This window comes from Pseudophryne corroboree, chromosome 5, assembly GCF_028390025.1.
Source record: "Pseudophryne corroboree isolate aPseCor3 chromosome 5, aPseCor3.hap2, whole genome shotgun sequence".
In the NCBI taxonomy this organism is placed as follows: domain Eukaryota; kingdom Metazoa; phylum Chordata; class Amphibia; order Anura; family Myobatrachidae; genus Pseudophryne; species Pseudophryne corroboree.
Genome location: NC_086448.1, coordinates 795,729,285 through 795,757,173, shown reverse-complemented (window position 1 = coordinate 795,757,173; position 27,889 = coordinate 795,729,285). Strand labels below are relative to the sequence as shown.

The following is a 27,889-nucleotide window of genomic DNA, read 5'->3' as shown; positions in this document are numbered from 1 at the left end:
AGAACCATACCCAGGAACAGTAGACGCGTCGTAGGAACCAGCTGCGACTTTGGAATATTCAGAATCCAGCCGTGCTGTTGTAGCACTTCCCGAGATAGTGCTACTCCGACGAACAACTGCTCCCTGGACCTCGCCTTTATAAGGAGATCGTCCAAGTACGGGATAATTATTTCGGCCATTACCTTGGTAAATACCTCGGTGCCGGGGACAGACCAACGGCAACGTCTGGAATTGGTAATGACAATCCTGTACCACAATTTTGAGGTACTCCTGGTGAAGAGGGTAAATAGGGACATGCAGGTAAGCATCCTTGATGTCCAGTGATACCATGAAATTCTCCAGGCTTGCAATAATCGCCCTGAGCGATTCCATTTTGAACTTGAACCTTCGTATATAAGTGTTCAAGGCTTTCAATTTTAGAATGGGTCTCACCGAACCGTCTGGTTTCGGTACCACAACATTTTGGAATAGTAACCCCGGCCTTGTTGAAGGAGGGGTACCTTGATTTCACCTGCTGGAAGTACAGCTTGTGAATTGCCGCCAGTACTACCTTTCTCCGAGGGCAGCAGGCAAGGCTGATGTGAGGTAACGGCGAGGGGGAGTCGCCTCGAACTCCAGCCTGTATCCCTGTGATACTATTTGCAGAACCTAGGGATCCACCTGTGGACAAGCCCACTGGTCCCTGAAGTTCCCGAGACGCGCCCCTACCGCACCTGTCTCCACCTGTGGAGCCCCAACGTCATGCGGTGGACTCAGAGGAAGCGGGGGAAGATTTTTGATCCTGGGAACTGGCTGCTGGTGCAGCTTTTTCCTTCTTCCCTTGTCTCTGTGCAGAAAGGAAGCGCCTTTGACCCGCTTGCTTTTGTGAAGCCGAAAGGACTGTACCTGAAAATACAGTGCTTTCTTAGGCTGTGAGGAAACCTGAGGTAAAAATTTTTTCTTCCCAGCTGTTGCTGTGGATACGAGGTCCCAGAGACCATCCCCAAACAATTCCTCACCCTTATAAGGCAGAATCACCATGTGCCTTTTATAGGCAGCATCACCTGTCCACTGCCGGGTTTCTAATACCTTCCTGGCAGAATGGACATTGCATTAATTCTGGATGCCAGCCGGCAAATATCCCTCTGTGCATCCTTTATATCTAAGACGACGTCTTTAATATGCTCTATGTTAGCAAACTATTATCCCTGTCTTAGAGTATTAATATTATCTGACTGGGTATCAGACCACGCTGCAGCAGCACTATTTATGCTGAGGCAATTGCAGGTCTCAGTATATAGCCTGAGTGTGTATATACAGACTTCAGGATAGCCTCCTGCTTTTTATCAGCAGGCTCCTTCAAGGTGGCCGTATCCTAAGACGGCAGTGCCACCTTTTTTGACAAATGTGTGAGCGCCTTATCCACCCTAAGGGATATCTCCCAACGTGACCTATCCTCTGGCGGGAAAGGGTACGCCATCAGTAACTTTTTAGAAATTACCAGTTTCTTATCGGGGGAACCCACGCTACTTTACACACTTCATTCATTCATCTGATGGGGGAACAAAACACTGGCTGCTTTTTCTCCCCAAAAATAAAACCCCTTTTATGTGGTACTTGGGTTCATGTCAGAAATGCGTAACACATTTTTCATTGCCGAGATCATGTAACGGATGTTCCTAGTGGATTGTGTATATGTCTCAATCTGTGTCTGCCATCTGAGGTAACGGGCGCTTTTTTGAGCCCCTGATGGCCTTTGAGACGCCTGGGCAGGCGCGGGCGGAAAAGCCGGCTGTCCCACAGCTGTTTTACGTCATCCAGCCTTCTATGTAAGGAGTTGACATTGTCGGTTAATACCGTCCACCTATCCATCCACTCTGGTGTCGGCCCCACAGGGGGCGACATCCCATTTATCGGCCTCTGCTCCACCTCCACGTAACCTTCCTCATCCCACATGTCGACATAGCCGTACCGACACACAGCACACACACAGGGAATGCTCTGACTGAGGACAGGACCTCACAAAGTCCTTTGGGGAGACAGAGAGAGAGTATGCCAGCACACACCAGAGCGCTATATAATGCAGGGATTAACACTATAACTGAGTGATTTTCCCCCCAATAGCTGCTTGTATAAACAATATTGCGCCTAAATTTAGTGCCCCCCCTCTCTTTTTAACCCTGTGAGCCTGAAAACTACAGGGGAGAGCCTGGGGAGCTGTCTTCCAGCTGCACTGTGAAGAGAAAATGGTGCCAGTGTGCTGAGGGAGATAGCTCCGCCCCTTTTTCGCTGACTTTTCTCCCGCTTTTTTATGGATTCTGGCAGGGGTAATTTATCACATATATAGCCCTGGGGCTATATATTGTGATGATTTGCCAGGCAAGGTGTTTATATTGCTGCTCAGGGCGCCCCCCCCCCAGCGCCCTGCACCCATCAGTGACCGGAGTGTGAGGTGTGCATGAGGAGCAATGGCGCACAGCTGCAGTGCTGTGCGCTACCTTGGTGAAGACAGAAGTCTTCTGCCGCCGATTTTCCGGAACACTTCTTGCTTCTGGCTCTGTAAGGGGGCCGGTGGCGCGGCTCCGGGACCGAACATCGAGGTCGGGTCCTGTGGTCGACCCCTCTGGAGCTAATGGTGTCTAGTAGCCTAAGAAGCCCAAACTACCACCAGTTAGGTAGGTTCGCTTCTTCTCCCCTTAGTCCCTCGCTGCAGTGAGTCTGTTGCCAGCAGATCTCACTGTAAAATAAAAAACCTAAAATATACTTTCTCTCAGGAGAGCCCCTAGTGTGCATCCAGCCCAGCCGGGCACAAGATTCTAACTGAGGTCTGGAGAAGGGTCTTAGTGGGAGGAGCCAGTGCACACCAGGTAGTCCTAAAGCTTTCTTTAGTTGTGCCCAGTCTCCTGCGGAGCCGCTAATCCCCATGGTCCTTACGGAGTCCCAGCATCCACTTAGGACGTCAGAGAAAATTGAATATCCCTCTTTGTGTGTTTGTGGCTACTCCCCCATGTCTCACAGTTTGAGGTCAATTCAGTTAGCTGTAAACAGGGGCAGACCCCCTCTACACACACAATTAGCAACCTTACACATATGTCCCCCCAGTATAGTGCCAGATACACATATATCCCCAATAGTGCCAGATACACATATACCCCCACAGTGCCAGCCAGATACACATATGCACCCACAGTGCCAGATACACATATGCACCCACAGTGCCAGATACACATATGCCCCCAGTAGTGCCAGATACACATATGCCCCTAGTAGTGCCAGATATACGTATGCCCCCAGTAGTGCAGTGCCAGATATACATATGTCCCCAGTAGAGCAGTCCCAGATACACATATGCCCCCGGCAGTGACAGATACACATACAGTATGCCCCCAGTAGTGCCAGATACACATATACCCCCACAGTGCCAGCTAGATACACATATGTCCCCAATAGTGACAGATACACATATACCCCCACAGTGCCAGCCAGATACACATATACCCCCACAGTGCCAGATACACATATGCACCCACAGTGCCAGCCAGATACACATATACCCCCACAGTGCCAGATACACATATGCACCCACAGTGCCAGCCAGATACACATATGCACCCACAGTGCCAGCCAGATACACATATACCCCCACAGTGCCAGATACACATATGCACCCACAGTGCCAGCCAGATACACATATGCACCCACAGTGCCTGATACACACTTGCTCCCAGTAGTGCTGCTAACCACCGCCTCCCAACGGACTCTGCTGCTACTGGGGTCTGCTGCTCCCGCTGCCGGGTTCCGCTGCTGCTGTGTCTGAGGGGAGGAGAGCTCAGCATGCACTTTTCCTGCCCCTCATTCCGGTCTCCAGTGGCGGGTATGTAAAATTAGGCGCTGGTTCGTGCGCCAATCAAAGCTTGCCTTCTAGCAGCCAATCAGGAGCGGCTGCTACCGGTTTGCGTGCTATGATTGGCTGACGAATTGGCGCTTGATTTGAAATGGCAAAGGGCTGACGGGCGCGCTTAGGAGTCTGGTGCCGAGAACGGCCGCTCCTAAGGAATGTGCCTCGAGCCGGCCCTGCTCATGGGCCATTCTTGCCAAGGGACCCTAGGATTTTTGCACGCATCCCCTTAAGGCTGTGCACACAAATAAAACAGTGTCTCCCTTTCCTTCCCATTTTGTGTGTGTGTGTACATTCCCGTCATCTTCTTGTGGGCCAAATTCAGATTTGTACGTAAACCTGATGGTTTAAGTACAAATTTTATAGTTGGGGGTCTGTGCATCTGTAGAACGGGTCTTGTGATATCGCTCGCAGCCCCCTGTCAGCCATAGCATGAGTGACATGTTGCAGTGTTTGGGGATCGGAGCAGGGGTGGCACCAGGCACCGTTCTATAAAACGGAGAGGTGTTGCCCCTTGTTTTGAAGGTGTGACGGGTCCAGGGTCTATGTTGTCGGATACAGACTTAATGGACCCAGGTGTCCGGATCTGACGGACCTGAGTAAGCTTCAGGTGTTTCCAGGGAATATCCCCAGAGTGGGTTATGCACCCCTGTCCACATTCTACCTACTTTGTTGGCTACTTGCTCGATATTGTTCCACTGAAATGTCAATGGGGTGTAGTATGGTATGCCGGCGGCCGGGCTCCCGGCGACCAGCATATCGGCGCCGGGAGCCCGACCGCCGGCATACCGACAGCGTGGCGAGCTCAAATGAGCCCCTTGCGGGCTCGCTGCGCTCTCCACGCTGCAGGCACGGCTATTTATTCTCCCTGCAGGGGGGTCGTGGACCCCCACGAGGGAGAATATCTGTCGGTATGCCGGCTGTCGGGATTCCAGCGCCGGTATACTGTGCGCCGGAATCCCGACAGTCGGCAACCTGAAGACCACGCTGTCAATGTACATTTATTGCACCAGTGATATGTCATGTGTCACGGTTACATGTATATTCCCTGTACGGCCCTATGGTACTCTGAGGTGCCTTAAAAGATAATAACGATTGTCATGCGTACCGCTGGAGAATGCGGTCTATTGGTAAATACGCCCGGTAATCTTCATTGCTTCTGACAAAAATCTAATTTATGAAGCTCATTAGCCATTCTGAAAATGCTAGTTTTTCTAATAATATATAGTCTCACCCAGAGGATAAAGTGGTCCTGGAGAGGGGGTGAACGCATTTACCCCACCACCTGCTCCTCCACCTCCCCTTAGGCGGATCCAGGGCCAGTGCTAAGGTTTTAGGCACCCCAATGCAAACTATAAATTTGTGCATTACCTCCTATACTTTATAGAGGGACTGTGGTCTCACAAGGAGGGGGCGTGGTTTCACAAGGAAGGGGCGTGGTCACACAATAGTTTCCCCAAATCAAATCACTCTACACAGTAGCACAATCTTATCCCCATTACACCGCATGTAGTGCACCTGATTCATATTACACCACACAGTAGTGCCCCTTATTCACATAACACAGAGTCGTGCCCCTTATTCATGTTACACCACACAGTAGTGCCCGTTATTCATGTTACACCACACAGTAGTGCCCGTTATTCATGTTACACCACACAGTAGTGCCCCTTATTCACATTATGTCACTCAGTAGTGCCCCTTATTCACATTATGTCACTCAGTAGTGCCCTTTATTCATGTTACTCTACACAGTAGCGCCCCTTATTCATGTTACACCACACAGTAGCACCCCTTATTCACGTTACACAACACAGTTGTGCCACTTATTCACATTGTCACTCAGTAGTGCCCCTTATTCACATAATGTCACTCAGTAGTGCCCTTTATTCATGTTACTTTACACAGTGGTACACATATACACGTTATGAAATTACTGTGCAAGACATGGAGGAGGTGGAACTGGTTCCCCGTGAATTTCAGTTCCACCTCGTGCTCCACACTTCGCGGCTAAGGGCGCCCATTTATCCCTCGTATTTCCTCTTTAGAATAGTCCAGCATCCACCCCCACTCCCGTATGACGATTCGCTCTAGTGATCAGCTCAGTAGCATCATCCAACCAATCAGAAGCAGTAGCCTTATTGACAGGTCAAGCCCCCGATGATGTTTGACTATTATGCTGTAAATAGGATATAAACGATATAAACCATTAAACATTTTGTAAGCCAAACAGATCTGCATCACAAACTGTTGGCGTCAAAAAGTAATTTACCCCTTAATTACTCCCAGATATGTAAGATTCAGCGGTCTAAAGGGCCCCGTACACTACAGCGACATGTCAGACCCTCATGTCGCATAAGATTTCCCTTGAACCGCCCCCGGCAGGATCGCATAGGATACATCGTATGCGGTCCTTTTGTATACGATGTATCTTATGCGATCCCAGCCACGCCTGCAGGAACTGACATATCACGAGTGCAGCACTAACGATCTAGGTGAGCCGAGCCGATGCTCACGGGACCGCACATCGGATCGGATGTAAAACACATCCGATTTGCCACTTTTCATCCAATTTATCGGCCCGACAGGTCGAAATTGGATGAAATCGGGCATTATCGTTGTAGCGTATGGGGCCCTTAAGTATCAAACTGCAGATTCTGCACGATTTCCAGTACTGAGCTATGGGCCTGGTGAAGATTGGACGTGATGTCACTGCTGTACGCCGTGGAGCATTTTATTTTGCCACTGCGCATGAGCCCTGGCGGTCTTGTTACGGTGATTATAGTGTGGATTTGTTTGCAAAGTGAATTATAGACAGGGAGCAATTGTGGGAGGCAGTGGCGTAAGTTTGTCCCAGTTGCCCGGAGGCAAGAAAAATATTGGTGCCCCCCCATATATCATCCGTGAGCAGATAAGATGCCGCTTTGAAATCCGAGTAAAACTGAACCCGCTCATCTCTCATTCTAACTATATGAAGCTACTACAAAACCCGTTGCAACTAGGCAGATCTATGTAGGGGTCCAGCCACACACTACATAGATCTGCTCAGTCACTGACAGTGCTGATTATTTCTCTGACAATTAATTTGCAAGTGTCATATCCAGGATTAGAACCCACAACCTATTACACTGGAAGCATGCACCTTACTGATGGAGCTATCTGCTGTTGCATAGGAAGTATGAGAATTCTAACTATATGAAGTTACGTGTAATTGTCAGAGAAATAACTTCATATAGTTAGAATTCTCATGCTTCCTTTATAGGAGCAAATAGCTTCATCAGTAAGGTGTCTGCTTCCAGTGTATCTATAATAAAGAGGGTGTGATTTGTAAGGTGTAGTGACTAGTGGGGAAGTCGGCTATGGAAGAGATACCGGCTGCTGTCAATTAACTTAATTGATTAATGTTGCTGAACACACGGAACAGGAGGAGAGGTGCCCCCCTTCAAAGCAGGAGCCCGGCGGCAGCTGACTCCATTGCCTCCCAGAGTTCTGCCTCTGGTGGGAGGTAATGGGATAACTCTGGTGTCTTGCAACCATGCTGCAACACCATAGGGTCTGCCATGTCTTTGTACACAAGTGGTGGATCTTAGATGCCTCCAGTGGACGCCTCATTCCTGGTAGTTGCATATTTTCGCACAGCCACTGGGTGTACTAAGGTGGTCATTCCGAGTTGATCACTAGCTGAAAATGTTCGCTGCACAGCGTTGATACAAAAAAAGGCACTTCTGCGCATGCATATACGGCGCAATGCGCACACACAACGTACTTTCACAACAGCCGATGTATTTGTACACAAGGTCTTGCAAAGCTTTTCAGTCGCACTGCTGGCCGCAGAGTGATTGACAGGAAGAGGGCGTTTCTGGGTGTCAACTGACCGTTTTCAGGGAGTGTTCGAAAAAACGCAGGCGTGGCTGGGCGAACGCAGGGCGTGTTCGTGACGTCAAATCCGGAACTGAATAGTCTGAAGTGATCGCAAGCGCTGAGTAGGTCTGAAGCTACTCTAAAACTGCACAAAATTATTTTGTAGCCGCTCTGCGATCCTTTCGTTCGCACTTCTGCTGAGCTAAGATACACTCCCAGAGGGCGGGGGCTTTGCGTTTGCACGTCTGCTAAAAACAGCTAGCAAGCGAACAACTCGGAATGACCCCCTAAATGTTATCCATCGCAGCCTATGGGCTACACTCTGCAATCATTACTGGAAAAGGGAACTGCAGGTGGTACTCCCCGCTCACACATGTGCAATCAGCAGATCACACACGCACACTAGCGCGGCCAGGTCTCTTTTTCTCCTTTTTTTTTTTTTTTTCATTCGATCCTTAATTTCTCATCGCCGTAATAAGAAATTTCAATTATCGGGACTAAAGGGGCCAATACATCTGCACCCGATTGCTGTAATTCTGCGATCCGGCTGGAGTCTCCTGATTTGGCGATCCTGCCAAAAAAAAAATTATAGTGATCGGCAAATACAGGATTTTTAACATGCAAAATTTCTCTGATTCCCAACAGATCGCCAATCATCGATGCCGGATGATCTTCGCTTTGGATTGTGGAATCGTGGTGTGGATGATCCCCCAAACATTAATAAATATGCCCCACAAGTCACCAACTCACATAATTTTGATAACTCTGGCTCAGTGCAGCTGCCATAAGCCGTCAGGCAGTGTGTGGCATGTGATCCCCCCCCAGCACACACTACATAGGATCCCTAGTACAGGGGATCCTATATGGGACAGCCATCTGTGCAGCTGGCAGGACACGTGGTGAGGGCTCAGCAACAGTTCGCTGCGCTCATCACTGACACCTTGAACTTTCCATAAAGGAAAGCGGGTCCCGCACTGACTGTGCCCCGAGCTAAGGGGGCGGCGGATACTTAATATGCAATGACCCGGCAGCAGCAGCAGCATCACACCCATCACCTATACACATAAATACACCCCATATAATAATATAGGGCTGGTGGGGAGGTCACGCCCAGCCCCCCCTCTCCCCTCCCTCCTCCTCACAATGGGAGCTCCATGCAAATCACCAGTGCGCAACTTTGCGCAAGAACCCGGGTGAAGTGCGGGTGGTATCGTATGCAAATACGTCTGCTGACGTTCCAGATCATGTGGCTGTCGGCGTAGATTCCCCACTGATCGGGCAGCGGCGGCGGTTGCTGGTTAGCGGCCGGGGGGGGGGATCCGAGCGATCGAACGTTGCGCGCTGATACATTGTATCAGGAGAGAAACATTTATCCCCAACGTTCCATCGCCGCGTCACCGCCGGCCAGGAGCCAGGTAAGCAACTAACTTCCCCCGTGCGGCGCCCAGCGGCACCCCTGCTCTGCCCCGGGGGAGCGGGGGTGGGTGGAAGAGGGGCTGCGGTGTGACCGCCTGCCGCCCGGATTAAGTTTAGCAGCTTCCGCGTGTTTGGTGGGTCACGGTGTAGGGGGATCCGGGTGTGGGGTCAGGACCAGGGGTGTGGGGGGGTGTTATTGTGCCCTAGGTGGGGGTCGGGTGGAAGATCGGGGAAGTGGGCGGGGGGTGAGAGAATCAGCTACGTTTCCCTATGTCGACATAAGCAACAGAAAATATGGCGTCCGCTTTCGATAGGGCGTTACGTAGAGAGGCGGCTGCTGGGGGCTGGGGAGAGAGAGAGCCTGCACCGGCCTGGCTGGGGGACACCGGGGCTTTGCATGCTGTCCCCCCAAGCTGGGGTGGCCCTGGGAAAGTTCCTGGCTGGACGCTGAGGGGGTTACTGTGCACCCCCAATGTGCGGTGATGTGCTGGCTGCGGGAGCCGTGACGCGGTGCAGCACCCCCCCCCCTCCTCCCTGGCTGAGCACCATGGCCACTGGCTAGCAGCCCTCACATGGGGCTACTGGGGTCCAAGCTGCACCCTGGCACTGCCCTCTCACCTGCCAGACAGGAGTCTAATATATATGTGTGTATGTATATATATATCTATATATCTCTGTATACACACACACACACACACACACACACACACACACCCACACACCAAGTGTGTTTATAAATGACAGACACCAAGTACAAAGGCAAAGTGCTCCCTAGTTATAAACACTTGAATGAACTTTATTAATTCAGTCTGCTCCTCCATAGTCTGAACACAACACATCCTACTGTTCTCTGACCCCCGGTGATTCCTAAAAATCCCCCCCCCCCCTGCAAAATCTATGCTGATATGTTCCCACCCACCGCAGAAAGCGCTATAGAAAACTTTCCGGCAGCATCTGTAACTTGCTCTATAGTGTTTTCCCCCCAGTAATCTCATATAAATTACAATCAAACAACTGCCAGCTCTCTTCCTGGAAGCACCGGCCGCTCGCTCTCTCTCTCTCTCTCTGAACATCCAGCCCACTTGCAGTTCTTTTGTGTTTGTGCCCCCCCCCCCCCCCCCCCCCTAAGCCTGTTTGATCAGCACTGGGTTCATGCTGGGCACACTAGGGTTAAATGTGTTTTGATTTTTTTTATTTCCCCCACAACAGATGAATGAATGAGATTTTCAGTGAATCCATTTTTGTGTTGTGAGGATAAAGTTGCTTTTAGGAAGTGCGGTTGTGATTTGCTGTAAGGCTCCAGTGCCACCTGATTAGTTTACTTCAAAGCCATGTGGGGGGGTTGTCCTCAAGTATTTCCTGGTGTCTTTTGTTTGTTTGGTGGCGTGGGGCTCCTGTCCGCATTGTGCCTGTGCTGTGTTACACAGGCGTTATATTTTCTGGTGTTATTGCGGGTGTTTATATTGGTACACATGTGATGCTGATGTATTCGGGGTGTTACTGTATGTATACTGTCATAATAAGTTTGTACGCTGCCACGGAATCCTTGTGGCACTTATAAATAACAGATAATAATATACAGTAATCCTTCGTCTCTATCGACGGTGAATTCTGATGTCATTTACAGTTGGTTAGTTCTGATGTCATAACTTTACAGCTCATTAAGATGATTTGTGTATTGTAAGGCGCCACTGTCTGTATACTATATAGTTGTCCGTATGCACCCCCAGATTACTGTGAGCTGTATATGAGCTCCCTGCCTTGGATCTAGAAGAGAGATGATATTCACACTTTCACAGCTGAATTCCAATATGGAAAATCTAGTTTGTCGTTAAAAAAAAAAAAAAAAAAAAAAAGTCGTCGGCCATACTTGTGAGAACATAGGGCCTGGTTCAGTGACGGACGGTGATGCATTTGTAGCTCCGATCTTAGACACCTGGAAATCTATTGAGACGTCCGCCGGCGGTATCACAGATCCAAGCAACTGCGTACAAGTAACCCTGTGGTTGCGCAGAATGCCCACAGCGATTTAAACTCTGGTGCCATGTGTACGGAATTGCAGGGACCCCAAAACCATCTCAATATGCCTGAGTTTTTTTGCCGCCACTCACCCAGATGTTTCCCGACTGTCAATCACTTTGCAAATAAATCCTCACTTTGAGTGACATCGCTAAGGTACCTTGGTGGGTGCGCGGTTGGCCCTATGTTAGTATTGCACATATGTCTGAATCAGGATGGTAGTTGCCTGCTGTGCTGTAGTATGTTTATACCGGTGGCTGACTTCCAGCATGGTCTGTTTTTGAGACTCTTGTTATCTGACATCAGTTGACATTAAAAACAAATCTTTTGGGTGTAATTCTCCTGCTCACATCTATACTGAATGAGCTGCACTTTCAGTTCTGACGTTTGAGTATTGCTGGATCCGAGTTACTCCATATTGGTTGTAACTTTTAAAGGGCAGGTTCAGTATAGCCTGAGGTCCCATAGGACCCTCGCGCACTTAATGGTAAATATACCCGCGTCTGGATATTATGGTAAATTTTGCTGATGCACGCAATGAGCAATGTTGTAGTACCAAAATATCTCAGCGTCCACTCTAGGGGGCAGATGTATTAAGCCCGGAGAAGAGATAAAGCAGTGATAAGTGCAAGGTGATAACGCACCAGCCAATCTGCGCCTAACTGTAAATTTACATATTGGAGCTGATTGGCTGGTGCGTTATCACCCTGCACTTATCACTGCTTTATCACTTCTCCAGGCTTAATACATCTGCCCCTAGGTGCGGGGGGGGGGCTGGTCAGTGAGGATTGCATATCTTTATTTTGAAGGGCAAAATTGTGGAGGTGATGTATCGCTACAGGAAAAAAGACGTGCAATCTGGTTGCCTGTGACTGCCTGCCCGCTTGGCTACACGGGTGTTTCAGTAACTGCGATTATATCTCATGAGGTGAATCGCTTAGGAGAGTACAAATAGACTTTGACCAATGTTCATGAGATTAATCGCAGGAATTATGTGGGAGAGGGCGGGGGGGGGGGGAGGCGGGTGTTTCCTGTGTTCTGTTTCTGTCCGCAATCACATAGGATCTCGGTTGTTCGATTAATCACTTTCTGGTGGTACTTACAGTGCAGACACCACTTATGACAGGGATATGGAAGTTTTTACCTAACTCGTGAATTGCTTTATGAGACATTAAACAATTAGTCACATCGAGAAAAATCTCTTCATTTTGCTGCTAAACAGCTGCTGGTGTTTTTTTTTTTTTTTTCCCGATTTCATGATAGTTCTCTTTTAATTACAGCGTTTGCCAGCTTAAACATGTATTTGTGGTTTATCGTGGGGAGGGGGCGTGGGTGTCGTGTCTCTAGGATTGAAATGTTGATCAAGATGGAGTGAGAGGTTGTAACACCTGCGACAGTCGTAGCACGGAGGTGTCGGGCAGCCTGCGGGTGATCCTAGTCAGCTGTAAAGCTGAATGTGTAGCAGTCGCCTCACAGAGCACAGGCGGCCATCTTGTGGGCCTATCTAATATTCAGCTTGTCGGTTTTCTAGGAATTGGAGTCATCGCACGCAGTGCCTCGTGCCTCCTGAAGGATACGCTTGGAAGATTTGTTGCTCCACTATTATCATATTATTATTATTATTATTATTATTATTATTTTATGTCACAAAGCTAGATTGCATTTTGAAATTCCAGACATTAGCTGCACATGCGATGACGGTGTCTGAAACTGCCCATACACTTATGCGACTTCTCGAAGGTGAGACGTCGCATACGATCACCCTTGAACCTCCCGTCAGCTTCCTTGCGGCAGGATTGCATATGATACATCGTATGCAGTCCCTTTGTATACAATGTATCGTAAACAACCCCAGCCAAGGATGCTGGTACGATATATTTGTAGCGCAGTACTTCCGATCTAGGGGCTTCGGTCCAATGCTCACGGGACATCGTATTGGGGGAAAAGCATATGCGATTTGCCAGTTTTCATCCGATTTATGGGTCCAAAACATCAGAATCGGATGAGATTGGACAAAATCGTGCAAGTGTATGGGCACCTCCAAACTAGAGATGAGCGCCTGAAATTTTTCGGGTTTTGGTTTTGGGTTCGGTTCCGCGGCCGTGTTTTGGGTTCGAACGCGTTTTGGCAAAACCTCACCGAATTTTTTTTTGTCGGATTCGGGTGTGTTTTGGATTCGGGTGTTTTTTTTAAAAAACACTAAAAAACAGCTTAAATCATAGAATTTGGGGGTCATTTTGATCCCAAAGTATTATTAACCTCAAAAACCATAATTTACACTCATTTTCAGTCTATTCTGAATACCTCACACCTCACAATATTATTTTTAGTCCTAAAATTTGCACCGAGGTCGCTGTGTGAGTAAGATAAGCGACCCTAGTGGCCGACACAAACACCGGGCCCATCTAGGAGTGGCACTGCAGTGTCACGCAGGATGTCCCTTCCAAAAAACCCTCCCCAAACAGCACATGACGCAAAGAAAAAAAGAGGCGCAATGAGGTAGCTGTGTGAGTAAGATTAGCGACCCTAGTGGCCGACACAAACACCGGGCCCATCTAGGAGTGGCACTGCAGTGTCACGCAGGATGGCCCTTCCAAAAAACCCTCCCCAAACAGCACATGACGCAAAGAAAAAAAGAGGCGCAATGAGGTAGCTGTGTGAGTAAGATTAGCGACCCTAGTGGCCGACACAAACACCGGGCCCATCTAGGAGTGGCACTGCAGTGTCACGCAGGATGTCCCTTCCAAAAAACCCTCCCCAAACAGCACATGACGCAAAGAAAAAAAGAGGCGCAATGAGGTAGCTGACTGTGTGAGTAAGATTAGCGACCCTAGTGGCCGACACAAACACCGGGCCCATCTAGGAGTGGCACTGCAGTGTCACGCAGGATGTCCCTTCCAAAAAACCCTCCCCAATCAGCACATGATGCAAAGAAAAAGAAAAAAGAGGTGCAAGATGGAATTGTCCTTGGGCCCTCCCACCCACCCTTATGTTGTATAAACAAAACAGGACATGCACACTTTAACCAACCCATCATTTCAGTGACAGGGTCTGCCACACGACTGTGACTGATATGACGGGTTGGTTTGGACCCCCCCCAAAAAAGAAGCAATTAATCTCTCCTTGCACAAACTGGCTCTACAGAGGCAAGATGTCCACCTCATCTTCACCCTCCGATATATCACCGTGTACATCCCCCTGCTCACAGATTATCAATTCGTCCGCACTGGAATCCACCATCTCAGCTCCCTGTGTACTTTGTGGAGGCAATTGCTGCTGGTCAATGTCTCCGCGGAGGAATTGATTATAATTCATTTTAATGAACATCATCTTCTCCACATTTTCTGGATGTAACCTCGTACGCCGATTGCTGACAAGGTGAGCGGCGGCACTAAACACTCTTTCGGAGTACACACTTGTGGGAGGGCAACTTAGGTAGAATAAAGCCAGTTTGTGCAAGGGCCTCCAAATTGCCTCTTTTTCCTGCCAGTATAAGTACGGACTGTGTGACGTGCCTACTTGGATGCGGTCACTCATATAATCCTCCACCATTCTATCAATGTTGAGAGAATCATATGCAGTGACAGTAGACGACATGTCCGTAATCGTTGTCAGGTCCTTCAGTCCGGACCAGATGTCAGCATCAGCAGTCGCTCCAGACTGCCCTGCATCACCGCCAGCGGGTGGGCTCGGAATTCTGAGCCTTTTCCTCGCACCCCCAGTTGCGGGAGAATGTGAAGGAGATGTTGACAGGTCGCGTTCCGCTTGACTTGACAATTTTGTCACCAGCAGGTCTTTGCACCCCAGCAGACTTGTGTCTGCCGGAAAGAGAGATCCAAGGTAGGTTTTAAATCTAGGATCGAGCACGGTGGCCAAAATGTAGTGCTCTGATTTCAACAGATTGACCACCCGTGAATCCTTGTTAAGCGAATTAAGGGCTGCATCCACAAGTCCCACATGCCTAGCGGAATCGCTCCCTTTTAGCTCCTTCTTCAATGCCTCCAGCTTCTTCTGCAAAAGCCTGATGAGGGGAATGACCTGACTCAGGCTGGCAGTGTCTGAACTGACTTCACGTGTGGCAAGTTCAAAGGGCATCAGAACCTTGCACAACGTTGAAATCATTCTCCACTGCACTTGAGACAGGTGCATTCCACCTACTATATCGTGCTCAATTGTATAGGCTTGAATGGCCTTTTGCTGCTCCTCCAACCTCTGAAGCATATAGAGGGTTGAATTCCACCTCGTTACCACTTCTTGCTTCAGATGATGGCAGGGCAGGTTCAGTAGTTTTTGGTGGTGCTCCAGTTTTCTGTACGTGGTGCCTGTACGCCGAAAGTGTCCCGCAATTCTTCTGGCCACAGACAGCATCTCTTGCACGCCCCTGTCGTTTTTTAAAAAATTCTGCACCACCAAATTCAAGGTATGTGCAAAACATGGGACGTGCTGGAATTGGCCCAGATTTAATGCACACACAATATTGCTGGCGTTGTCCGATGCCACAAATCCACAGGAGAGTCCAATTGGGGTAAGCCATTCCGCGATGATCTTCCTCAGTTGCCGTAAGAGGTTTTCAGCTGTGTGCGTATTCTGGAAAGCGGTGATACAAAGCGTAGCCTGCCTAGGAAAGAGTTGGCGTTTGCGAGATGCTGCTACTGGTGCCGCCGCTGCTGTTCTTGCGGCGGGAGTCCATACATCTACCCAGTGGGCTGTCACAGTCATATAGTCCTGACCCTGCCCTGCTCCACTTGTCCACATGTCCGTGGTTAAGTGGACATTGGGTACAGCTGCATTTTTTAGGACACTGGTGACTCTTTTTCTGAGGTCTGTGTACATTTTCGGTATCGCCTGCCTAGAGAAATGGAACCTAGATGGTATTTGGTACCGGGGACACAGTACCTCCAACAAGTCTCTAGTTGGCTCTGCAGTAATGATGGATACCGGAACCACGTTTCTCACCACCCAGGATGCCAAGGCCTCAGTTATCCGCTTTGCAGTAGGATGACTGCTGTGATATTTCATCTTCCTCGCAAAGGACTGTTGAACAGTCAATTGCTTACTGGAAGTAGTACAAGTGGGCTTACGACTTCCCCTCTGGGATGACCATCGACTCCCAGCGGCAACAACAGCAGCGCCAGCAGCAGTAGGCGTTACACGCAAGGATGCATCGGAGGAATCCCAGGCAGGAGAGGACTCGTCAGAATTGCCAGTGACATGGCCTGCAGGACTATTGGCATTCCTGGGGAAGGAGGAAATTGACACTGAGGGAGTTGGTGGGGTGGTTTGCGTGAGCTTGGTTACAAGAGGAAGGGATTTACTGGTCAGTGGACTGCTTCCGCTGTCACCCAAAGTTTTTGAACTTGTCACTGACTTATTATGAATGCGCTGCAGGTGACGTATAAGGGAGGATGTTCCGAGGTGGTTAACGTCCTTACCCCTACTTATTACAGCTTGACAAAGGGAACACACGGCTTGACACCTGTTGTCCGCATTTCTGGTGAAATACCTCCACACCGAAGAGCTGATTTTTTTGGTATTTTCACCTGGCATGTCAACGGCCATATTCCTCCCACGGACAACAGGTGTCTCCCCGGGTGCCTGACTTAAACAAACCACCTCACCATCAGAATCCTCCTGGTCAATTTCCTCCCCAGCGCCAGCAACACCCATATCCTCCTCATCCTGGTGTACTTCAACACTGACATCTTCAATCTGACTATCAGGAACTGGACTGCGGGTGCTCCTTCCAGCACTTGCAGGGGGCGTGCAAATGGTGGAAGGCGCATGCTCTTCACGTCCAGTGTTGGGAAGGTCAGGCATCGCAACCGACACAATTGGACTCTCCTTGTGGATTTGGGATTTCGAAGAATGCACAGTTCTTTGCTGTGCTGCTTTTGCCAGCTTGAGTCTTTTCATTTTTCTAGCGAGAGGCTGAGTGCTTCCATCCTCATGTGAAGCTGAACCACTAGCCATGAACATAGGCCAGGGCCTCAGCCGTTCCTTGCCACTCCGTGTGGTAAATGGCATATTGGCAAGTTTACGCTTCTCCTCCGACAATTTTATTTTAGGTTTTGGAGTCCTTTTTTTACTGATATTTGGTGTTTTGGATTTGACATGCTCTGTACTATGACATTGGGCATCGGCCTTGGCAGACGACGTTGCTGGCATTTCATCGTCTCGGCCATGACTAGTGGCAGCAGCTTCAGCACGAGGTGGAAGTGGATCTTGATCTTTCCCTAATTTTGGAACCTCAACATTTTTGTTCTCCATATTTTAATAGGCACAACTAAAAGGCACCTCAGGTAAACAATGGAGATGGATGGATTGGATACTAGTATACAATTATGGACGGGCTGCCGAGTGCCGACACAGAGGTAGTCACAGCCGTGAACTACCGCACTGTACTGTGTCTGCTGCTAATATATAGACTGGTTGATAAAGAGATAGTATACTCGTAACTAGTATGTATGTATAAAGAAAGAAAAAAAAACCACGGTTAGGTGGTATATACAATTATGGACGGGCTGCCGAGTGCCGACACAGAGGTAGCCACAGCCGTGAACTACCGCACTGTACGGTGTCTGCTGCTAATATAGACTGGTTGATAAAGAGATAGTATACTCGTAACTAGTATGTATGTATAAAGAAAGAAAAAAAAACCACGGTTAGGTGGTATATACAATTATGGACGGGCTGCCGAGTGCCGACACAGAGGTAGCCACAGCCGTGAACTACCGCACTGTACTGTGTCTGCTGCTAATATATAGACTGGTTGATAAAGAGATAGTATACTCGTAACTAGTATGTATGTATAAAGAAAGAAAAAAAAACCACGGTTAGGTGGTATATACAATTATGGACGGGCTGCCGAGTGCCGACACAGAGGTAGCCACAGCCGTGAACTACCGCACTGTACTGTGTCTGCTGCTAATATAGACTGGTTGATAAAGAGATAGTATACTCGTAACTAGTATGTATGTATAAAGAAAGAAAAAAAAACCACGGTTAGGTGGTATATACAATTATGGACGGGCTGCCGAGTGCCGACACAGAGGTAGCCACAGCCGTGAACTACCGCACTGTACTGTGTCTGCTGCTAATATATAGACTGGTTGATAAAGAGATAGTATACTCGTAACTAGTATGTATGTATGTATAAAGAAAGAAAAAAAAACCACGGTTAGGTGGTATATACAATTATGGACGGGCTGCCGAGTGCCGACACAGAGGTAGCCACAGCCGTGAACTACCGCACTGTACTGTGTCTGCTGCTAATATAGACTGGTTGATAAAGAGATAGTATACTACTAATATTATATATACTGGTGGTCAGGTCACTGGTCACTAGTCACACTGGCAGTGGCACTCCTGCAGCAAAAGTGTGCACTGTTTAATTTTAATATAATATTATGTACTCCTGGCTCCTGCTATAACCTATAACTGGCACTGCAGTAGTGCTCCCCAGTCTCCCCCACAATTATAAGCTGTGTGAGCTGAGCAGTCAGACAGATATATAATATATATAGATGATGCAGCACACTGGCCTGAGCCTGAGCAGTGCACACAGATATGGTATGTGACTGACTGAGTCACTGTGTGTATCGCTTTTTTCAGGCAGAGAACGGATATATTAAATAAACTGCACTGTGTGTCTGGTGGTCACTCACTATATAATATATTATGTACTCCTGGCTCCTGCTATAACCTATAACTGGCACTGCAGTAGTGCTCCCCAGTCTCCCCCACAATTATAAGCTGTGTGAGCTGAGCAGTCAGACAGATATATATAATATTATTTATATATAGATAATAGATGATGCAGCACACTGGCCTGAGCCTGAGCAGTGCACACAGATATGGTATGTGACTGAGTCACTGTGTGCTGTGTATCGCTTTTTTCAGGCAGAGAACGGATTATAAATAAAACTGGTGGTCACTGGTCACTATCAGCAAAACTCTGCACTGTACTGAGTACTCCTAATGCTCCCCAAAATTAGTAAATCAAGTGTCTCTCTAATCTATTCTAAACGGAGAGGACGCCAGCCACGTCCTCTCCCTATCAATCTCAATGCACGTGTGAAAATGGCGGCGACGCGCGGCTCCTTATATAGAATCCGAGTCTCGCGATAGAATCCGAGCCTCGCGAGAATCCGACAGCGTCATGATGACGTTCGGGCGCGCTCGGGTTAACCGAGCAAGGCGGGAAGATCCGAGTCGCTCGGACCCGTGAAAAAAAACATGAAGTTCTGGCGGGTTCGGATTCAGAGAAACCGAACCCGCTCATCTCTACTCCAAACCACTCTTCCTACAGTGCACACATACACACCCCAACCTAAGCCAGTTCTAGGTAACTGTGCATATACCTCACGGACCACATGGGGCACATCTAACCTTCAGAAGGGCCACACAGTAACCCTCACTCTCTGTGATAAATGAAAACAATACACGTAATCTATGAGCCGCCTATCAGTAATAACATAGCAGTAGGCATTTTAAACGAGCGTCACAAGCTAAAGAATAACACATCTTTTAGTGAAGATGTGGGCTATAGGTAAGGGCTTGGAGGGCCGCATGCGGCCCTAGGGCCACCTGTAGCCCATCACGTGCCTAAGCAGTGTTTACTTGTGACGTAAAGAGGTCAGCTGTCTGACCAAATAAGCCTCCAAGCTAATTATTTACAGTGGTATAGCCGGCTGTGGGGCCTTGTTTTGTGTTCTGTAGTATTATATGTGTGGGGGTGTTTTGTTATTCCAATGCTCTGGTCAGGGGGTTTTGAATTCCATTTTTCCATTCAACCTTGCTATTAGTTCCTCATCCTTATGTGTTCTTCTGCGTTGTATTGTACAGCACTGTTAGATTTGCTGATAACCAAATGAAACTTTAATTATTTGCATATAATAGGACTTTGCTCCTCCCAAGAGACCATTTATAGCAAGCTTATTTGATTTAAAAAAACAAACACGCACACATTTGGCTTTTATTACAATAACTTCTCATTTTATGGATGTTTTTTATTATTATTATTATTTATTACAAGTTATTAATGTAGTGCACACATATTCCGCAGTGCTTTACAGAGAAGATATACCCATTCACATCAGTCCCTGCCCCAATGGAGCTTACGCTCTATGGGGGTCATTCCGAGTTGATCGCTCGCTAGCTACTTTTAGCAGCTGTGCAAACGCATAGTCGCCGCCCACGGGGGAGTGTATTTTCGCTTTGGAAGTGTGTGAACGCCTGTGCAGCCGAGCGGGACGAAAAAGTTTTTTGCAGTTTCTGAGTAGCTCTGGACTTACGATCACTTCGGTCTTTTTGGTCCCGGAATTGACGTCAGACACCCGCCCTGCAAACACCTGGACACGCCTGCGTTTTTCCAAACACTCCCTGAAAACAGTCCGTTGACACCCATAAACGTCCTCTTCCTGTCAGTCTGCTTGCGAATGGATTCTTTGTTAAATCCATCGCCCAGCAACAATTAGCTTTGCACCGCAATGCGCAGGCGCATCATACGGGTACATGCACAGTAGTAACCTGCTCGCTGCGCAGCGAAAAACAGCAACGAGCAATCAACTCGGAATTACCCCCTATATTTCCTACCACATGTACACACATTCACGCTAGGGTTAAAAAAAATTTTTTTTTCTTTTGTATCGAGCCAGTTAACCTACCAGTATATTTTTGGATTGTAGGAAGAAACCGGGTTAACCGGAGGAGGCCCACGTAAGCACAGGGAGAATATACAAACTCAACACAGTCAGGGCCATGGTGGGAATTGAACCCGTGACCTCAGTGCCGTGAGGCAGTAATGCTAACCATTATACTGTCCATGCTGCCCTAAATATGACATGTAAAGGAGGTAGAAAGTTCTACCCTGTCTCACCCCCACCCAGATGGTTTCTTTACACAAATGTATCCTGCCGTGAAAACATTGCGCCGACTCTCCCTTACCCAGGGCTTGTGTCTGAATAGCTGCATCTGATTGGCTAGCTGAAACATTCATCGAAACAGGTTCCTGGATGTTGCCCAATTAGCTCCAATACTAATTCATTTAGAATGTACTGTTTTAAGTGTCTCTCTAAAAGGGTTCAAGTGTGTGTGTGCAAAGTCTTAGCATTCTGCTAAGTGTTGGCAATAACGTGGCCACATTCTGCTTCAGTATTACCGTTGCATGATCAACTTTACTGTTAGTGTGGCTTTCCCTTGACGTTACGGACCATTCTTGTTGTTCCGGACACATGCATGATTGTAAACTGATATTGTTTGCTGTGCATCTTAGATGCTGTTTGTGCTATTGGCTTAAGCTGTGTTCTATCTCATAGCGGAAGGTGGTAATATTAGACTGAGTTACATGCAGCTGTCGCAGAATTGTTCTTTTGTTTACGGAAGACTTCTGAGCAATCTTTCAGATGGTTTTTATATATGAAAGTGTTGCGTTCATGAGACGCCGTCTTGTCCTGTGAGGCCGGTAAAACCGTGGTGCAACACTGTACGCTCGACACTCACTCCTGTACTGTACTTTGATTACAGGGTGCTGCCCTATGTTTAAATATTACATATATAAAACCTTAGCTTGACGTGTTGTGTCTATTTTATTGACGTGGGATTGCTGTGTTTGCAGGTCCAATGAGTCTCTCAAGAACCCTGCACAGCAGTCCGTTTCTCTGGTTGATGCCCCCTCTTCTAATTCGTTGTAAACCACTTAGGGGGACATGTACTAAGCAATGATAAAAGTGAAGTGAGCCAGTGGAGAAGTTGCCCATGACAACCAATCAGCTGCTCTGTATACTTTTATAGTATGCAAATTATAAATGTTACGTCAATGCTGCTTGGTTGCCATGGGCAACTTCTCCACTGGCTCACTTCTCCACTTTTATCACTGCTTAGTACATGTCCCCCATAATCTGCTACTGATAATACAACGGTCTAGTGCTGGTCAACTGACCTGTCCAAACGACAAGACCAGTCCACTTTTGTCAAACGTCATTGGCTGTAAGACTAGATAAAGATGGCTGTGTGCCATGCAGCCGGTCACTCTTGGCTTTACCGGCGGTTCGTTTGAGCATTCTTAACCGACACAGGCCGCTATCTGTCATCGTACGGGCGCGGGCCATGCTTCCTGTCACTCATGGCTTTACCGACTGTGGGCTTGCGCTTTCAGAACCGACACAGGCCGATATCGGTCATCGTTCTTTTCCACCGTTTCCACTAACGATCTGACAGATCAATGTTCTATTAATACTTGAGTCCGTTGAATTTGGTTGTATATAATTAACCTAATATGCATTTTATTCAGCTCTGATAAGTGACACTCGAGTGGGCTATTGTCTCTGGTCTCCGCGCCGCAGACAATCCGAATGAAAACCAGCAGTTGTGATTGTGGATATGTAGATTGTATCTGAAGTCTGTATTTATTCTTATGTCAGCTGGATATTGCAGGAGGCCTGATCCTGTAATCTGTTAAACAATTCTCCCCGTCACTCTCTGTGAGGGATTTTTATGAAAAGCAATTTGCACAGTAACGTTTTATACCGTGTGCTGTGTACACTGATTGGCCGTTTTCGCTGTTTGTACATGAGTGTCGATTTATTTAGATGGAAAGTGGAGGGACGGGAACGTTTGATGATAATAAAATATAAATTATATTAAACCCTTTTTCAGCCAGGGGCATGTTCTACGTCTTATGTAGCTGGAAGTTAGGCCGGTGAATTTGATCTGCTGATTCCTATTTGTGCCTAGAAAGCATAGACAGGAGACGGTACAGACCATGGTGGAAGGTCCAGGAAACTAGGTGAAGTAACTGTCTCAAAGGTTGAATAAGTAATAAGCACACCTATAATTGCATTAGTGGTGTCTCAAGTCTGTGAACGTAATTGTTCAGATGAGAAGAATTTGTGGCGGTTGTGCGTTCCTTGCAATTTTGTGTCGCATTTTTTAGACGCCAGAATTTTTCTGCAAACAATTTTTTTAAATCTATTTTTTTTTAGGCCAAGTTTCCGGGTGGCGTCACACAGGCGCTTTGAGCACTAGCTTGCTACAGTTAGAATCCCTCTAGTTCAGTGTTTCCTAAACGCGGCCCTCTAGGTACCCCAAAGGTCCATGTTTTAGGGATATCCATGCCTTGTGCACAGATGGTATAATCAAATTGACTGAGGTCCTGTTTAAGTCACCTGTGCCTAAGCATGAATATCCTTAAAACTTGAACTGTTGGGGTGCCTTGAGGACTGCGTTTAGGAACCACTGCTCTAGCGGTTATAGTCCTCAAAGCGCTCTGGGCTCTAATCTTGGGGCTTTTTCCCCCTTCATGTAGAAGCGATAGTGTTAGAATTAGCATAACGTTTATTAATGGGCGCACAACATGCAATTCGATTGTTTTGGGTGAACATTAGTCATTGCACAGGTCGTGCCCAAAGCCGTCTAAAGTCCCAGCTATCGCGCTCAAACCACAGACTTTTTGAACATTTCTCCTCGCCACCTCAGAAGGTTGCGAGCAGAAATGTGTGTGCCCGCAGAATTTGCACCCGATTGTACCAACAATTGAATTGGTCTGGTGAGTGCCAATTAATTAGCGCAAAGCAATTGGATACCCCACTAAAACTTCTTCAAAGTTGCAGTGTGGCGCCACTCAGAGTGGGCTTATTCACACCTATTCACTGCGAATGCACTGACGGCTGACATGAGCATTAATACAGGATGAATGGCTTCTTATCGATATGTCCAAACCATTGCTTTTTAGAATGTGTCATGACTTATTCTTAATACATTAATGAATGTAACCAATGCAAAAGGTTTTATTGCATTGGTAACATTCCCTGAGTCTCTGCAGCAATATACAGTCTTACAGTCTTCTACTGAGACATTTATTGGAGAGTGACCATTTTGCCGCACTATGCTCTAGTTTAATCACCATTGCCAACACCTTACAGCAATTTAATCGCCTCCATTGTCTGTACTGGGATTAGTGATCGCTCGTACTTGCGATAATGGGTGGTGAGGGAAGGAAGTGCTATTTTTACCTGTGTAATGAGATTTCCGACAGATTAATGGCATGCAGTAAGTAAGTACCGCAGGGTGTTCTAAGCTACGAAGCTTGTGAGTTTTTCTTGCAGAGGCCTAGTCCAGGCTTTAGGCATGTTGTACTCCATAGCCTTGAGCTTTTGCTTCTTAATGCTAGTGCGCTCACCACAGGCTTCCGCAGTGCATCTGCCTGCGCGTCAAAGCTTTATCCATATATTGTCAAATATTTTTCTCTTTTAAAACTATAAATAATGGAGTTTTGAAGTAAGCGTGACGGCCTATAAAACTCCAAGGCTGCAGCAGGTTGTGTGTAAAATGTTGTGGTCTCCATTTTGGCATTGTGGTGTGCCGCCAGATTGATCAGCCATTGGCTGGATGGAGGCATTGGCTGGGTGTGTCTTCAGGTTTATAGCGGGTGGTTGGCGTCTGATCTGCCTCTTGGTTTCTTGAATTTGGTACGTGACTTTGTTGGCCTTGTGAGTGGTTAGCGGGAAAGAGCAGAAGCCCTCTTGCTGCACTGGTGAGGTGCGCTCTTCAGTACACTAGCTAGGCTGACTTCACCCTGCTGGGGTCAGCAGCTCCACGTGGCTGTGTGAGCTTGTGTACGTTATACCTCTCTCACACACAAACCCTGCCTTGGACTTTGGTCACTGCGGACAGATTGAAGGGCTACTTACCCCTTTTCACACATAGGTGACTCACTTGGGTTGTCCCCGCTCACAGGATCTTGGTCTTCCGGCTTATTATGTCCTCTCCAAGCACTATTATTTATTTATTACCAGTTATTTATATAGCGCACACACATTCTGCAGCGCTTTACAGAGAATATTTGCCCAATCACATAAGTCCCTGCTCCAATGGAACGTAAAATCTATATTCCCTACCACATGTGTGTGTCTATACACCACACACACTAATTCATGCTAGGATGAATTTTTGTTGGGAGCCAATTAACCAACCTGTATATTTTTGGATTGTGCGAGGAAACGGGAGTACCTGGTGGGAAGGAAATACGGGGAGAATATACAAACTCCACACAGCCAAGCAGGGAATCCAACCCATGACTTCAGCACTGTAAGTCAGTAATGCTAACCATTGCACCATCTGTGTTGCCTAAAATAATATTGCCACTACTGTGCCCGCCAATCAGCCCCTTTTAGGTATTAACCTGGTAATACCGTTTATATTACAGGCGGTCCGGGTTGGCCCCGGGAATAACCCTGGTATTGAGCAGGGTCGTGATCATCTGGTCGAAGCAACAATTGAATAGCTCTGATAGGTGCCCATTCGTATAGCAGGGGGCGCACGGCACAGTTGAATCGCCCCTTATGTGTTTTTGTGCCCAAAGATTTTTTTGGGGGGCTGATTGAATTCCTCCTGTGTGTGAAAGGGGTATTATTGGTTTGGGAGTCGGGGACCTTTCACTTCTCTGCTGTTGTTGTTGGGGCAGTTGGTTGATGCAGAAGTTGTTTGAAGTGAACTTGCATTAAGTCAGGTGGCCCCACTGATTTGCTAGCCATTCTTTCATCCGCCCCATACTAATTAGTTTATTATTTATTACCAGTTATTTATATAGCGCACACATATATTCCGCAGCGCTTTACTGAGAATCAGGCTGATGGAGAAAAAAATGGGATAACCACCGCTCCACATTGTAAGAACATTTATTTTAACATCACAAAACGTAAACAGGGTAGTTCTAAGGACAGTGATCAAAGGGCCAGCCTACAAAGACTTCGATCTGGAGCGAGGAACAGGTTTATATGGAGTCTCCTGTTTATTTCTATGCTTAATAAGACATTCCCTGGGTATGAAAACAATAGCACTGTTGTTTTTTGCCTAGAGGCGATAATTTTTTTGGAAGTTTACATTCAGTGTACCGACATTAGTCACTTTACTCTGCACTGTTTTGAATGATTAATTAGTTTAGATGGAATGCGGTTAGCATCCCGGCAGTCAGGACGCTGGCGGTCATGTGACTTATACCGAAATACCTACCGCCGGCATCCCAAAGGTAAGTATTGGGGTCACTGTAGGGGTTAGGAGGTGGTGGTGGGGAGTTTGGTTTAGGCACTAAAAGGAGGGTCTTAGCCCTAGCCACCACCCCAGGTGGATTAGGGGAGGGGTAAAATAATACTCCATCCCCTGTCGGCGTTTTCATGGTCGGGTAGTCGGTCATGTGCCCGATCGCCGGGATCCTGTATTTATTTATTAAGTTATATAGTGACGCATATTCTGTTGCTCTTTACAATTGGGATAGGGAAACAGGCATTGATACACAAGGATAGGTGCTATCTATTGCATAATGGTCTATCATGCGTCACACCCGGTTTCTATCCATACATCCCAGCGAGTTATTTCTACGTTTCAGAACGTAATTGCTCTTTTGTCAGGGATGTGTTTATTTCTTCATAATGTGTTCATTTTTACTCTAATTTAAACCATTTTCACATATTGAAGCATATTGTAGGCACGGAACTCGGCAAAACACTAATAAATATTGTGTCGTTTTAAAATATAGGGGGGATTTTCAGTAGTTTTTTTTTGGGCGCCCGATGAAGGTATTCAGTTGTGCTGTGGGCGTCCATTATTTCTATTTGCACCCTCCTGCGGTGGCAGCCAGAAAAGTGAGAAAAGTCTAGATTTTGGGTGCCTAAACTGCATCTTCGTCAGTGGGCCCACTTGTTTAGGCGGGTTTAAGCGTGCATGTGGACGACAAAAAGTAATAGATGCCCGGTTAATTGCAAGCCTTAATACAACATCTTAATACAGTAATATATGTCCAAGTGAATATTTTCCAACTTTTTCCTTTGAATTATTAAATTGCATAGTGCCTTATGCGCTGTGCATTCTGCCAGCTGCCTCCCCCCCCCCAATTTTTTTTTTAATAATAATTAAGAATTCAAAAATAGTGTTTCTACCTTTTTACCTCGATGCTGATTTATATAATATAGTTATGATCGCTTGGATCTGCTGTGCTTTTCCCGAAGTCCACTCTCTCTCCAGTTGTTGGGCCTAAAAACAGGGCTCCCATTGTTTTAAAACTATCAAATCTGCCCCAGGTTGTTGTGGTATTTTTTGGGGTCACAGAGGGCGGGATACAGCAACATTAAAATTGCGGCCAAGCCTCAGAAAATTCAATTTTACCGCAGCTTTCAAGTGTACCAAGCACCAGAAAGCAAAACTTTCAGAGCTTGGACCCACTAGGCCACTACATCTATGGATGGTGTTGCCTAATAGAGGACGATGGACTTACCTTCACAATATTCCCCTGAGAGGGATCCAGTTGGATCCTTCCCACTATCTCACACAAGCTCTGGACCAATGGCCGCTCATACTCAGAAGCGCATCCGGGTTACAAACCCAGAAGACCCCAGACAGCCAAGGACAGCTGTGATCGGGTGAGATGTGCTTTGCTTTAATCTCCATGCGTGCGGTGTTAATAAATGCCGCTATGAATGCGATCAGTTGCTGGATGCATCACATTCAAAATGCAATGCTTGATGCATCCTGGCAAGAGTATGATACAACAGTCCTTACTCACAATAGCCCTGTTCATTTGGGTTTGTTATTAGGTTACATGACAGGAACATAAATATTGCTATTTTTGATTTTTGGTGGATAATTCAGGCTATATGGGAGCCTGGTTGGTGCACAAGGCACGGTGTAATAAAGCAATAGGAAGGCCGTGGAGAACTGGTGGGG

General features: G+C 47.2%; 1 protein-coding gene across 5 annotated transcripts in view; it reads left to right on the top strand.

The window, feature by feature from the left end:
* Nucleotides 1-27,889, top strand: part of ZHX2 (zinc fingers and homeoboxes 2) — a 115,143-nt gene that overhangs the window by 15,384 nt on the left and 71,870 nt on the right. For 3 of the 5 annotated variants that reach the window (XM_063924444.1, XM_063924442.1, XM_063924440.1), the window contains exon 1: nucleotides 8,882-9,153. The exons of the other annotated variants lie outside the window; for them this stretch is intronic. The gene's annotated coding sequence lies outside the window, so the exon portion shown is untranslated. Of the gene's footprint in view, nucleotides 1-8,881; nucleotides 9,154-27,889 lie in introns of those variants that run through there. 5 annotated transcript variants of the gene reach the window in all.